The following is a 15444-nucleotide window of genomic DNA, read 5'->3' as shown; positions in this document are numbered from 1 at the left end:
CAGCTTTTTGGTGTGCAACCTGCTGCAGTTTCTCCCAGTTGTGGTGCATCAGTCATAGGCAGTCATAGGCTGCTTGCCAGGGTTTATCATGGAGGAGAAAAAAAGGAAGTTTTCATTCAGATCACACTGATTTCCACCACTACGTGCCCTTCCCTCAACACCTGAAGCTTGCCAGAGACAAATGTGTAAACTCTAGCCTTAACATGATTTTTGTAAAAAGCAAACTGACTGCAATGCTAAGGTGACTGGTTGAAACTCCCAGCAGAAAGGCATGGTCTGCCTGAGACTGATGATAATTTAATAAAATCATGGAAAAGTGCATGAGTAAATATCTGACTGGGTGACGCAGGACTGTTCACGCTGCCAGTGTGTTAGGTTAGATATTCTTTCTGTGTAGTGGAAGGATTACTAACAAGACTAACAATTGCAGTTGGATTATTGATTTATGTAACAAAAGGCAGAGCTTTAGCTGCTGTGTGACAAGGATGAGAGCAGATATTGAAGGGTTGTGTGCTTCATCGCTTTCCTGGGCTAGGCACAAGCATGGGCAAAGCAAGGGACTGCTTTGTAATGGCATCACTCATACAGACACCAGGAAGGGAGTCCTCTAGTCATCCAGAAAGGGCTAGGACCCACATCCTGACTGAACTGATTAATGTGAGCACTGGAAATTTATACACCATCTATACAGGGGGTTTTTTTGTAGCAATCTTTGTTTGAGGAACTAGAATCTTAAACTATGCATTTTACTCTGCGTAGCCAGACACTGATGCTTCAGAGTGTATTGAATAATGTACTTAATATGGTTGGCAGCAAATAAAATAAAATATAAGCTCCTATTCAATAATTTGCCCCTTTTCTTCCCCTCCAGTTAACTTTAGTCACTGCTTGTTCAGATATATCCTAAAGATAAATTAAATAGCTTTATAAAAACACTAATTTGGAGATTTTCCTCTCATGGATTAATTAATGCATCTCAACAAGATGTTTTACAATCAGTTTAGAATTTTTTAAAAATAATTTTCTTTAGAAAAAACACAGGAAATTTATGTGCCGAAAACATATACATCATCAAATTTGAGTAGACCAAATCCCATATGCTTTAACGTGGTAATTTTGTAAGAGAAAGGCAGAAGGGACAATACAGTTAAGCAAGGGAAAGACAGCTCATTCTTCCAACATTTCTGTTTACAGAAAGTTTTCTGTACTTAAAAAAGGAACAGAAGTACCTTCAAATTAATTTTTTTCAAGTAGAACATAGACTGACATTTTCCAAGCCAAGTTTATTTCTGTGATTACTTCTCATAGAGCTAACTTCTCACAATATGTGAGACAAACTTTGTCACTAGTTTAAATTGAATTTGCTATGTCATTCTGAGAAGGCCATGAATTTCTTCTGCAATAGGCTTATTCTACTAAATTCCCCTGTCAGCATACAAATTTAGAACAGCAATTTACAAATGGCCCCTTCTAAAATGAATACACAGGAACAGAGTGTAAGTAATCTTCTGGTATTGAATATAATTTTGTCTGATAATAGACTTTATTGTCTGCTTGAATAAAAAGGTGCAAAAATCTCTTCTAATTACACACTAACCAGTCCAGGAACATTCTTGCTAACCATAATGAAGCACACTTCAAAATCTTTGTTTATTAATTATATTTTTTTATCCCTTGTTTATTCTGTAATATATTATAGACCTCCACTGCCTCTCAGGTTATGATATTATGGATAGTGTCTTTCATTGAATTCTGTGGATTGCTTTGCATCCTGGCAGGTTTGTTGCACCTCTTAAAAAGTACTGTTACTTAAGGAAAAAGGGAGAAAAGACTTGTTTTGTTTTGTTTTTTTTTTTATAATCTTTTTCTCATTAAAGTGCCTTTATATGTGTTCTGTATTATTGCTTTTTCTGTTTTAGTAAGGTCTAATGGCTATTCAAAAGCATATATATTCTTTCCTGATGTCTTGATCATGATGTAAAAATCAATAGTTTAACCATTTTATCCATGCTTATGACTGTTGTGTGTATATTACTCAAACATAAATTTAGCAGTAAGATTGTACTTCATTTGAAAATGCGACTTTCTTTTATATAGGAGGTATATCTTTTAAAGTCTTATATACTTACAGTAAATGTATATTTTTAGATCTTAGTTGATTATTCAGTTTGTTTTCTGTCTCCATTACCTTTATTTTTACACAAAGAAAGTGGAAAGGAAGCAGAAGAATAACAGGAAAGAAAAAGCATAAAGGAGCTAGATATTAATAAAAAAAGGGTGCAAGCTAAGGAAAATAAAGAAAAGGATAAATAGGTGACAGGCTATAATCAAGGAAAGGAAAAAAAAAAAAACATGAGAAAAAGTTAGTACATTCTCAGATTTACATTCTGAATCTTAGAGGAACAAGAGAACTTTTTTTCACTGAACAGTTCTAGCACTGTTTTTGTAGTCTGATGGTTAATGGAAATCAGAATCAGTTTTCTAACTGTAATACTTAGATGGAAAGGTGGAAAGTGTAACGGCCACTGCTCATGAGTTACTGATTGTCAGAAAGCATTTTTCTCTATTTGTCACATGCCAATGTGGGAGGTGTTTTTTGTAATTAGAAGAGCACTACATTTATGTAGCATTTTCTGCAGTTAAAGACACAATCTCTAGTAAAGTATGCTATACTCAGTCATACAAAACTGAATAAATCTCTCAAGATTTTCAGACAGTACCAGATTTTAGCTAACATGACTTTAATGGCAACAATCAAAACAGCTAAGTCATTTTCAATTCAAGGAGAAAATTATCTGTCTATTCTGAAGTATTCCAAGACACCTGTGTTTTCCTTATCTCACTTTGTTTATGACAGAAGCAGAAAGACAGATAGATGGATAAGTAGCATCTCATAGTGCTGATCAGTGACAGGGTTCTCACTTTAGATTTGTAGGGCTTTGTAAGGCTTTGTGGTACCAACAGTGAGACAGGAGTAGTGTTTTTCCGAAAAAAATGATGTAGACTCTCCATGATGCTTACTAAAGTGATCTAAGAAGAACAAGTACTTGCAGTTTTCTTAAACAGCTACTAGGAAATAGTAGTCAGACAGTTACCCTTTTGTGACTGTAGTGGATTGACCCCAGGTGGCAGGTAAGCCCTTACCCAGTCACTTGCTCACTCTGCCCCACTGGAATGGAGGAGAGAATCAGAAGGGCAAAAATGAGAAAATGCATGGGTTGAGATAAAGACAGCTTAACAGGTGAAGTTAACCCCTCCTCTCCCCAAAACCAGAAAAAAAAACCAAGTGATGTTAAAGCAATCACTCATCACCTCCCACCAGCAGACTGATACTCAGCCAAACCCTGAACGACAGCTACTTTGGAAAAACTCCCTCCCCCCAGCTTTTATTGCTGAGCATGATGTTGTATGGTATGGCACACCCCTTCAGTCTGTTAGGATCAGGCGTCCTGGCTGTGCCCCCCTCAGCCTTTTCTCACCCCCAGCCTAGTTGCTGGCAGGGAAGAGTGGGAAACAGAAAATGCCTTGACACTGTGTAAGCACTGCTCAACAATAGCCAAAACGTGTTATAACACTATTTTGGTGAAAAATCTAAACCACAGCCCCATACAGGCTGCTATGAAGAAAATTAACTCCATCCCAGCTCGATCCAGTACAGTGATAAAACCCATGACCACAAAATAGTATAACTGAGGCCAAAGGTCAATGGTGGCACCTCTTACAAGAAGTTCACAATAGCTAATCTGAAGCTGATCTAGTAAATATGTTTCCTTTAAAGATGAATGTTCTATATGTCAGGAACATTCTGTGTGGGACTAAGCCATGTGACAGCTGGTGTGATACAAACTGTGTTCTGAGAACTTGCTCAGTGGACAATGTGTAATGGTCTTAAAAAGTTATATATATTAAGAAAACTTCAAACCATTGTGGTGAAAAATAACTCAGCAAAATTATGGACAGATATATTTCATAAAGAGAAGTGAAAACCAGCCTGGTTTAGGGATAACTTTTTATTCTAATAAATCTTGTTCACCACCAGTGAGAGAGGATTTTTTCAAGCATTATAACATATATTTTAAAAAACAAAAGCAAAAGTTTATAAAGAATAAGCTCCTGATTTGTTCAACCTATCCCTTATAAGGGAATGACAAAACCCCCTAACATCGGAAAAGACAGTATTTTGAAAGGCAAGACTGGAGAAAATTTACTGTAAAAGTAGCTTAAAAAACACTGCTGATAATAAAGGGCAAATAAATGTTAAGTACTATGGCTACTAATGGAAAAGGAACATCCTAAATGTGGAAATATCTCCTTACCCACTGATCCCTTTGTTACGAATTTCTGATGTTTATTTGGGTCACATCTTTTATACATGAGTTCTCTACTGGATCAGCTTTCTAATATACAGGTAGTTTCCACACAGGTTTCTTCACATAAAGCAGTAAAATTGAACTCCTCTTAAAAAAAAAAACAAAACAAACCACCAAACCAAAAAAATCACTCAGTGTAAATTGAAATTGGGTTCTTTAATGTTATGTCCCATGTAATGGCCATCCAGGAGTATGTCACATAATTTCCATTAATTACAAGTTAATTTTAAAATAGTGTCCTATTGGATAGGCTTATTATTCTTTGATAAGAACAGGTTCAGAAGGATAATCTTATCTTCAGTTAATTTCCTGAAGTTAAATGCTTGTCTAAAATTCTGCATCATGTGTGTTATAGTAGTTAATTTATCTTTTAAATTATTATTTTTACTTTACAGGTACAGTATTTGTAAGCACCAGATACCTACAATAATATTTTGAAATTAATGGGATAATTAATTTTAACTTTAATCTATTGTTTCAAGCTCTCTCAGAACTAGTAGGCAGTGTTGCATCAAGTCACAGTTTGAAGATCTTTTTCCACCTGCAACAGATACACACTTATATTTATTTTCATGTGCTTTATTACACTCTTTTAATTAATGGTTGAAATGTTGAATAAGAGATATCTTTATAAGGAATGTCCCTGGGCTAGACCTTTGCAGCCATCAAGTGTGGCAAATCTGAGAATAGAAGAATACGCCTATGTCTGTATTAACATGCTAAACAGAGCCAGGAAGCATTTACTGGGACTGAAATTAAAACACATGTATTGCTAAATTGTTAAATTACAGTTTAATCTAAGCCAGCTAACATACTTCCACAAAATTTCTGGGTGTGTTTAGGATGTAGAGATCAATCCATAATTTATTATAAGGACGCTTAGTGGTAACTGAGTTTTGTTCCCTGCAATAACTCAGAACCATCCATATACTGTGCATCCTGTGGCTCAAAATATCAAAATATCAAAGATATTAAGATATCAAAAGCTACAAGGCACGACCCGTGTCTATCTTGTGTTTTAGAAGTTTTTGACTTCAAGTTATTTAAGTTTTTTATAAAAGATCAGAAGCCTAAAACTCTATCACAGGGAAAGAAGAAGGAAAAAAAAAATTGTTAGCAAGAAATATATTATGTGAAAATAGGCAGAAAATTCTGTGCCAATCTGACTTTATGGAAAGTCCTTCCAAGTAACAAAACTGATGATCTAGTCATCTCAGACATGTGAGCAACACCAGCCACCCTAAAGGTTTTGCAAAACCGTTACGATGATAAATGTAATGTCCAACATCGTTTTTTCCCTGAGGCCAACCTTGCATGCTTCAGCAGAGTGAACAGCCCAGCATTCCCAGAAGTCTCTTTATGGCCTAACAGAGAAAGCAAAAATATTTTGGGCCTTGCATGGCTTTTGCTTTGCAGCTCTGAAGCACAGGATAAATACAATATAAGTGTTTTGAAAAAAAAAAAATTGAAAAATCATTCAAGACCATTACAAATGTTATACCACTAATGGTTAAAAAGGTCCTCCAAATTTCCTGTCCAAATATATGCATGCTTTATTTCATAGAATCATAGAATGGTTTGTGTTGGAAGGGACCTTTAAAGATCATTTAGTACAGCTCCCCTGCAATGAACAGGGACATATTCCACTAGATCAGGTTGCTCAAAGCCCCATCCAGCCCGGCCTTGAACACTGCCAGGGAGGGGGCATCCACAACTTCTCTGCACAGCTTTTTCCAGTGTCTCACCACCCTCATCGTAAAAAATATCTTCCTTATGTACAATCTAAATCTACCCTCTTTCAGTTTAAAACCTTTACCCCTTGTCCTATTACTACAGACCTTGGTAAAAAGTCTTTCTCTGTCTTATATATTGAAAGGCTGCAATCAAGTGTCCCTGGAGCCTTCTCTTCTCCAAGTTAAACAACCCAAATTCTCTCAGACTTTCCTCATAGGAGAGATGTTCCAGCCCTCTCATCATTTCTGGACCCACTCTAACAGGTCTATGGCTTTTTTGTGGTGAAGGCTCCAGAGCTAGACTCAGTACTCCAGATGGGATCACATGAGAGCAGAGTAGAGGGGGCAGAACCATCTCCCTCAACCTGCTGGCCATGCTTCTTTTTGTGCAGCCCAGGATACAATTGGCCTTCTGGGTTGCAAGTGCACATTGCCAGCTCCAGTTTCTCATCTACCAGTATCACCAATTCCTTCTCTGCAGCACTGCTCCCAATCCATTCATCCCCCAGTCTTTACTGGCACTGATGATTGCCCCAACCCAGGTGCAGGACCTTGCACTTGGCCTTGTTGAACTTCATGAAGTTCACATTGGCCCACTCCTCAAGCCTGTCAAGGTTCCTCTAGATGGCGTCCCTTCCCTGAAGCACATCAACTGCACTACTCAGCTTGTCATCTGCAAACATGCTAAGGGTGCACTCAATCCTGCTACATCATTAATGAACATATTAAATAGTATTGGTCCCAGTAAGGACCCTTGAGGGACATCACTCGTTACTGGTTTCCACCTGGACATTGAGGCATCGACTGTAACTCTTTGGACATGGCCATCCAGCCAACTCCTTATTCACCTAACAGTCCATCCACCAAACTCCTATGTCTCCAATTTAGTGGTAAGATTGTTGTGGGGGACCATTGCGACTATTTTGTTTAGAACTATTACTATTATACTACATAATTTTCTCCCTCCCTAGTATTTAATCTGTGATTGTATTCATAACAGTGATCATATCTCCTCTCAATCTTTATGTTCCTAGGCTTTGTAAAAGAATCATTTTTACTTTCATGCCATAAAATATTTTCCTCATTCATCTGATACCTTTCTGTACACCTGTGGAGATAGTCCATCTCATTAGCATGGAAAAAGTATATCAATATTTCTTTTTCTAATTTGCAAGTCAAGGAAATAGGGACATCTGTAATTTCTAAATAAATGTAATTGTTCATCAGAACCATTGTTATTCTTGAGCATATTTAAATCACTTTCCCATTTCTAAATTTTTTTGTCCCATGCTTTAAAGTCTAAAAATATACACACACCTGCATTTGAAACATATTTCCATCTTTTCTTTTGCAAAGTGTATTGAAACTGAAGGTACAGATAAATGTGCTATCAAAAAGTCCCCATCATTTGATGGATCTCTTTGCACTTTGGTCTCATTTGGAAAAGAATAATTGATTCAATACCATATTGTCTCCCTCCACCCCAAAAAATCCATTCCTCATTCCTGTGCTCTTTTTGTTAGTTAGCTTCTCTCCTATCTCTTTACTTTGCTTTCACAAATATATAGAACTGGAGAGTTTGACATTTATACTAAAATGTTAGCCTAAGGGTGGTAAGCTACACTGCCTGGGTGAACACCTCTATATTTAATTTTCCAAATGTTAAATCATTTATTTTGTGCAGCAACTCCTATAATCATTACAATCAATTTTTCTTATTCAGAATTTTCATATCATGTGGTCACAATAGCTGCTGGTAACAGGCAAACTACATATATATGAAACAAGAGTTATTGTGCTTTAAGGCAAAGAATGTTGCTAAGTGCTGATGCAGAGCACAACACCCCTGAAGGGACAGGAGGAGGCATTTGGCTACTGACAAGCAGCTCCTGAGAAAGCTTCCAACTGTTGAGTTGCTGCACAGAGTAATTTGTGATACGTTTTCAAAAAAGCCAACACAGTCTCATGGAGGCAACCAGTTTTGTCTGACTAATGTCAGGGGAGAAGATCTGGAATCATCTGCACACTCCCACCTCCTTTTTGAGATAGTACTTGACAATATATAGTAAATAATATCTCATGTTTACCTACAAGTCTACTGAGTTATGTTTTAGGAAATCCTTACGCAGTGCACGCAAGGTCTTAAATCTTTTCATAAGCATATTACCCTTAATAAGTATGGTCAAAAGGTTGTTCAATAAAGTAAGAACTTTATCTACAAATCATCCAGCTTGACAACTTAAATAGCTCCCTAGCATCCTCTGAATTTAGGGAGTGACAACATCCCAATTAACTCACAACTTTTCCTTGATTTTGTGTATAAACAGAGCAACAGTTGTTTGCTAACTTACAATAGCAAAATCATATAAAGGGATAGGGTTAATGTGTACTTTCCAAACATAATGATAAATAGTGAAATGTTTGTTATAATGAAAGGCATTATTCAGGTGAAGGTACTCTTCACATAAGTATATAATTAACTTCTGAAGAATAGGAATTTGATGAGAATTTCTGCTTTTCTAAGCAAATACAGAGAAAGTTTGGTTGGAAAGCAGACAGAGGGTTTAGATACTGTTTGGACAATCTCTGTACCTCCTTGTTTTCCTATAAAATCTTGTTTTTCTTCATACCTGGTCTATGCTTTCTTTACTCAAACAATGATCTCTGTGGGATAACAGTGTACTGTGTACTATATTTCACAGATGTTAACCATAAAAAATAAGGGAAAAGCTTCTTTTCTTTATGATTCCAAAGTCTAGGTATTCAGTATCTACACAGTAAATTAGGGTTTTTTCCATGTAAAAACTATTGAGTTTAATAAATGCAGCTTTCATTTTTTGAGGGTCTTCACAAATTCCTGAAGGTTTCCTCCTTACATTGAAGGAAACTACATTGGGAACAGGAAATATTCTATCCTCAGGACAAAATTTAATTCCTGTTCCCAGTTCAGAAAGCTGGCTATATATATATATATATATTTAAATTTAAGCTTCTCTTTGCTGTTTCCTGGACAGGTGCTACAGGAATTATGATGAAGATCTTTTATACTGGAGGTATAGGAACTCCTGCATAGTAGTTAGAGTGGAAATGATAGGGTTCATAGGGTCCTCTTTTCCAAACCTCCTGAAGAAAATGAAAAAACAAAACAAAACAAACCAACAAACCCAAATTAAAAAAAAACAAGAGGAATCCTTGTTTATGATGGCAATTTTGTGTGAAGTTTAAGAGAGTTTTTAAGTGCAGTATTTCTAACATAAGCTTCCATAGGGTCAATACATTGAAATAAATGCCAGTCTTACCTGGTATAGCATCTCTGGCACAGAAATTCCTTTAAATCTCCACAACAATAGAAAATAATGTGACATATAGTGATAGTTATCAATTTTACCCCTTTCAGATGAAATATATCATACATTTCTGCACAAGAAAAATAGTCATTCTAGCATACTGCATTATTAGCTACACTGATAGGTTTTTCTGATCTTTAATTTCATTTTAATGTGGCTCTACAAACAGCTATTTCCTCATTCTAAGAAGCTATCCTTGACTATTTTTCTTTTTAGAAGGAATGAATTGCATGTTTTACACATGGGGCAATTTAGCACCAGTTAGTGCTGATATATATTATGTATATTTTATTGGATGAATCCAGAGATAATAATTTAACATGGTAATATAATAGGAAAGCAGTACTTGATCTCATTGTGAATATTTGAAATAGGTTTTGTAATTACCATTTCCTTTGGGAGATTAAAATATTAAAGCTAGGCTAGTCACACAGACCATTCTTATGACACTAGTATGCATAAACATCTCAATGTTGATTTTATTTCTCAGCATCTTTCATGTAAGCTATCCAGAAGCGATGGGCAGATGCTGATAGCATCTGGCCCAAATCAGACACTGGATACCAGGATGTTCAGTCTGTCTGTCTGGGTGTCCTACTGGTAGCTAGAGAAAGCACCCTGGGTCATCCTGGCTCTGGAAGCAGATATGACACATATTGTATGATTATAGCCACAAGTTTGGGCTATTGTTCTGATTTAGATTGTGGTGATCAATTGCAAGACAGGACCAGCTTGTGGGGATCCCCAAACAACCGCAGTCACCTGATTTGCATACCTTACTATCCCTTTTCACATTTCTTGACCTTACCTTCTATTGCTGCGTATCTCCCTTTCTCTGCCCTTGTCTATTCCCAAATAAACAGCCCATTGATTCCAGCTTTGCTACATTCGTATCCAAATTTGGTCTATCATCTGATGCTGTTACTTGGGCCATCTCTTCCTTACACAGTATCACAGACGGGGTTACTGAGGCACTGCTGGCCTTGCAGGACTCTGCTGCCCTGAAGGTCCATGGTGTTCCCATTCAGCTGCCTGTGATGTTTGGCCATTTGTCTCAAACCTCTACCTTAGCCAGTACCTCAGAGTGCTATCTGTAAGTTTTGTAAGCTTCTCATTCTCTAATTTACAACATCCAGCAATTTCTCATCTCACATCTAGCTGTTTCTCATGTCCTGTTTAGTTAGCTTAATCTCAGGTGAGTGCCTAGTCAGTGCCCCAGCCATTGGCCTGAAACCCTAGGATAAACATCCACATTCAGCATCAAGGAAAAACCCAAATATTGTATTCCAGAACCATATTTTAAAAGATATGAATTTCAACTTTAAAAAAATAATCTTAAATCTTACAGCAAATATTTACAAGACAAACTAAACTAATAAGCAAGAATTTTCAATTCTGCAGGAGAGATATTTTAATGTTCACAACATTATCTTTTACTATTGATAGATTATCAGTTGTAATATTTGGATTTCTTTTAATAAGTACAGGGACTAGGTTTTGTCTCATTCAGTATTTACTACGTCTTTTGGCTTCCATTTTGCAAGCTAAAATTGGGAGACTTTTTCTTGCTTTAGAGCAGGCTGAGGATGAATCAAGTGGAGAAGGTTTCAATGGCATACAGCTTTCAGGCATTAGTCAAGTAAAATTCATATGGGGTTCAATTAATAAATTATAAATGCATGGATCTTTCTGCAATTTCCAATTAAAGTATTATAGGAACAATAAAGAGATACAACACTAATACGTAAGAGAAAATATACATACTTTTTACATGTTTACAGCTGAAGAAACCGTCACTGATCTAATTCAATTTGATTCTTTTGTAGAACATTATATATACTAATATGAGATTTTTTTTTTCAGTAAACTAAAAAAACTGTGAAAATGGAGAATTCTATAACGTTCCTTGGGACTGACACTGTAAAGGTCTTAGTGACAGTATTTTCCTTTTTTACAGGAATGTTGCAAATCTAAATTCATTGGTGTGAGTAAATGACTGCTGGACTGTAAGTCCCACAATAACCAGAGAAACAAACAAAATATAATAAATCCTTTAAATAATTTAATTTTGGATTATAATTGATAAAATTAATACTGGGTGTACAGTATATTTCAATCCCCAGGTAATCTGAGGTTTATTCTGTATTTTTATGCATTCCATCTGTAACCTGTAACTTAAAAGTGAACTTGTTTACCACCAGCTTCAAGTCAGTGAGTTCTTTCCTGTCTAAAATTACAACTCATCATGTAATATTGCTTACTAATTAAAGTTGCAAAATTACTATCATTTGTACATTACACACTCTCATTTTCCTTCCCTCTGCCTCACATTTTAGAACATTCATTTATTTTTTCTACCTATTGTTTTATTTTCATTTTTTCTTTTTATTGTGTTTCTGATTTTATCTCTAAAACTTGTAGTATTCTATTATTTAAATAGTTATTTTTCTTATATCAGAATTTTAATCTGTTGCATTCTTTCATAAGCTATAATGCAAAAGAAGCTGAAAGTTGAACTGTTTTAATTGCTATTTATTCCATATCTGCATTACATGAACTGTGTTTAGTCTTTTAAGAGATATCCAGCTGTAGACAGCATTTCCTCCTTGTCCACAGTCTCAACAGTGCAAAGTTTCCTGTTGTTTTTTTTTTTTTTTTTCTTTTTTGGGGTGTTTTTTTTTTTCCCTATTGTTAATAAAAGAGTAAATCATAGTACCTGAAAAATTCAAAAGCATGGAAATTAAATTTTATGGAAAAATTGGTAATCTATTTAACTGGAAAAACACCCTAGCAAACGCTGAATGATCTGTGCATAAACATGCATTTATTTTTACACTAAATTAGCTGTTGAACTGTTTAATTTTTTCACTGCTAAAAGGCCATCATAGTAAAAGGTGGCAGTGCTGTAGATGGATAATTGAAGGGCTAGGAGAGGCATTCCTGGTGTGTACAGTGACTGCAGTAATGAAAACCTTTTAACCCCTTAATTTGCAGCAGCACATAGTACTGGAATCCAAACATTACTGTTGCCATTGATTGATCCTCACCTTGTCTGCTTTCCCCATTTCTCACAGTTCAAAATCCTGAACAATTCTGTATGAAACAGTTAAACCAAATCAGGTTTTAGAATAGAGGCTAGATTTGAAGTAAAATTGACATCATTACATAGTAGAATAGCTCTTTACAGACCATACTGCACGACTTAAGGATATCTAAATTAACTGTAAATAAGTAGATGCATAAGAAATCAATATATTCTTTCTAAATGAAAAATGCATAGTTCTGTGAATATATTTAATTACGTCACTAATGTTTCAGAAAATGAATTAAATGAAAGGGATTAAAGTTAGAGAAAACTGATCTTCTAAAATGGCTGAAGTCAATCATTTTATCTCAGACAATGTCTGTTTGGCAATCATCACAAACATACTATATGTATCTAAAGGCACTTTCTCCATTATTTCAGGTACATAAATTTCACAAAGGATTATATAATTTCCTAATGATTTCTGGATTTTTTTAATTTAAAATTTTATATGTACAAATATACATTCAAATATGCATAAATAGTAAAAGAGAGACATTTATCATCAACAAACAACACTTTGCATGGAAAATCAGCTGATTTAATGAAAATCTGAAGTGCAGTTTTATAATGTAAGCCTACCACCAGTGCCAAAAATGTTCTCAACTATGTTTTAAGAAAACAACCTCCTCACTCATTATTCTAGGTACTTGTATTCTCTGTGTTGTACATGAACTGTAACTGTGAATCAGGTGTGGAGACAAACAATTTATTTTTCCACATGGAGATTTTGACTTTTCTCAGTTTTGGTGGAAGGAGACCATGCAGCATTTAAGAGATACAGTTTTTTAAGATCAAAGTCTTAAGAAAAGGAAAAAAAGTCTTAAGTCTCTTCTAGTCCTCTATTCTGTGGGGTTTTGTTTGATTTGTTTTGAAGGTTTTTTTTTTACATAAAACAGACAACAGGAGATTCCTGTGTTATTTTCTTGGTTCCTGTACTAATATTAAAATGACAATTATCTGTTGAAAAAATGCCAATGGTTCTTGATTTCAATAATATCCAGTAATAAGTATGCATTATGAAGTGTTTCGTGAGTTATGGGTTTCTTTGTTAAAAGAGATAGAAACTTTTCCATATCCTAAAGTAAACATAAACTTCAAGCCTTTGATTTTCATGCCATCTAGGATAGAGATTTTAAGAGTATCCTGTTCTAACATATCTATTAAGTAATCAAGACACCCTGTTCTCCCCTGACCATCCTTATCTACAGTAAGATAAAGAAGATTCCTTGAATCTTTCACATTAAAGCTTGTTTATTAACATTCATCTGTGCTTTTGGTTCTTTTCTGAATCTACATCATGTATTTTAACATATATCTCAAAGTACTGGGAGATAGGTATATAGCTTACTGTATGATATTTTGACTAACTGTATGAACTACTGCAATTTGTGGTGATGTGCTCTAAAAGGTGAGGCTCAAACATTGTATGGCAAGGCATTAACTCATCTCTATATATAGCATAAAGTGGTTTGCAGTTCACAAAAAGCACAGCACAGCTGCCTAGATAAATTAACAAAGTTGCTGGGTGAAGTGGTTTTGTGAATCATCATTCAGTTAACACTGCCAAAGACAGGATATTGATGCTAATGAACCAATAATCTGTGTAAGTGAGGTAAATTGTCTGAAATAAATTCTGTACTAATTTACATCCTATGCTGAATCAAGGAAAACATAAATTATTTGTATTGGCTGTTCCAATTGCAGTGTCTTCTGCAAAGAATTATTAATAGTTATTTTTAGAGTAATTAATTGCTAGTCTTATGGATAATTTATCCTAACTGTTTATTTAAACTTTTCTTTTCAAGTAATGTTTTATTTTGTTTTCTGATAAAATCTACTTCAGTAAAATAGAAAAAACAAAACCAAACCCAAAACCCCAGAATTCATTATTTCACTCTGTATGCAAAGCAAAATATTGCAAGTGAATTTCCCCACTGCCATTATGTAGATCAGTTTTAAATAGTCAGGGCTGTAGAAAAAACTCTTTTGAAATAGGCTGGCACAAGTACACACTGGAGGCCAAATATCTGGAAAGCAGCTTGGCTGAAAAGGACCCAGGGATCCTGGTGGACAACACATTGTCCGTGAGGTATCAAAGAGCAGTTGCAGCAAAGGTGGTCAACAGTGTCCTGAGCTGCATTAGGAAAAGCATCATCCACAGGTCGAGGGAGGTGATCCTTCCACTCTACCCAGCACTGGTGAGGCCACGTCTGGACTCCTGGGCGCAGGTCTGAGCTCCCCAGCACAAGGGAGACCTGGGTATACTGGAGTGAGTCCAGAAAAAGGCCATGAATATGATTTAAGTCTTAGAGCATCTGCCATATGAGGAGAGGCTGAGAGACCTGGGATTGTTCAGCCCAAAGAAGAGAAGGCTCATTGGGAATTTATCAGTGTGTATAAATACATGGGGGTGAGGACTAAAGAAGTCAGAGCCAGACTCTTCTCAGTGGTGTCCAGTTATGAGACAAGAAGAAATGGGAACAAATTGAAATAGAAGAAATACCACTTAAACACAATAAAGTAACTTTTTTACTGTGAGGGTGACTAAGCACTGGAGCATGTTGACCAGAGAGGCCTCCATCTCTGCAGGTATTCAATCCCTGATTGGACACATGTTGGGGCAACTTGCTCTAGCTTACTCTGCTTTCAGCAGAGGGACTGGACTAGACAATTTCCACAGTCTCCTCCCAAATTCAATGATTTTGTCATTCTGTGAAATCCCTCTGCACTAAAAATAATAAATTGCAGAGCAGAGGACTAATTTAATTTATTGATCCAGTAATTTATTGGTGTAACTCTAATGTAAATTTGGAAATACGTACATGTGATCAGGTGTCCAAAAGTCAGATTTTTAGGAAGATTTATCACAAGTTAAAAAAGGAAGCATGATTCTGTCTTTCATATCC

This window comes from Haliaeetus leucocephalus, unplaced genomic scaffold (assembly GCF_000737465.1).
Source record: "Haliaeetus leucocephalus isolate CR32 unplaced genomic scaffold, Haliaeetus_leucocephalus-4.0 Scaffold61, whole genome shotgun sequence".
In the NCBI taxonomy this organism is placed as follows: domain Eukaryota; kingdom Metazoa; phylum Chordata; class Aves; order Accipitriformes; family Accipitridae; genus Haliaeetus; species Haliaeetus leucocephalus.
Note: the sequence above shows the minus strand (reverse complement) of the source record.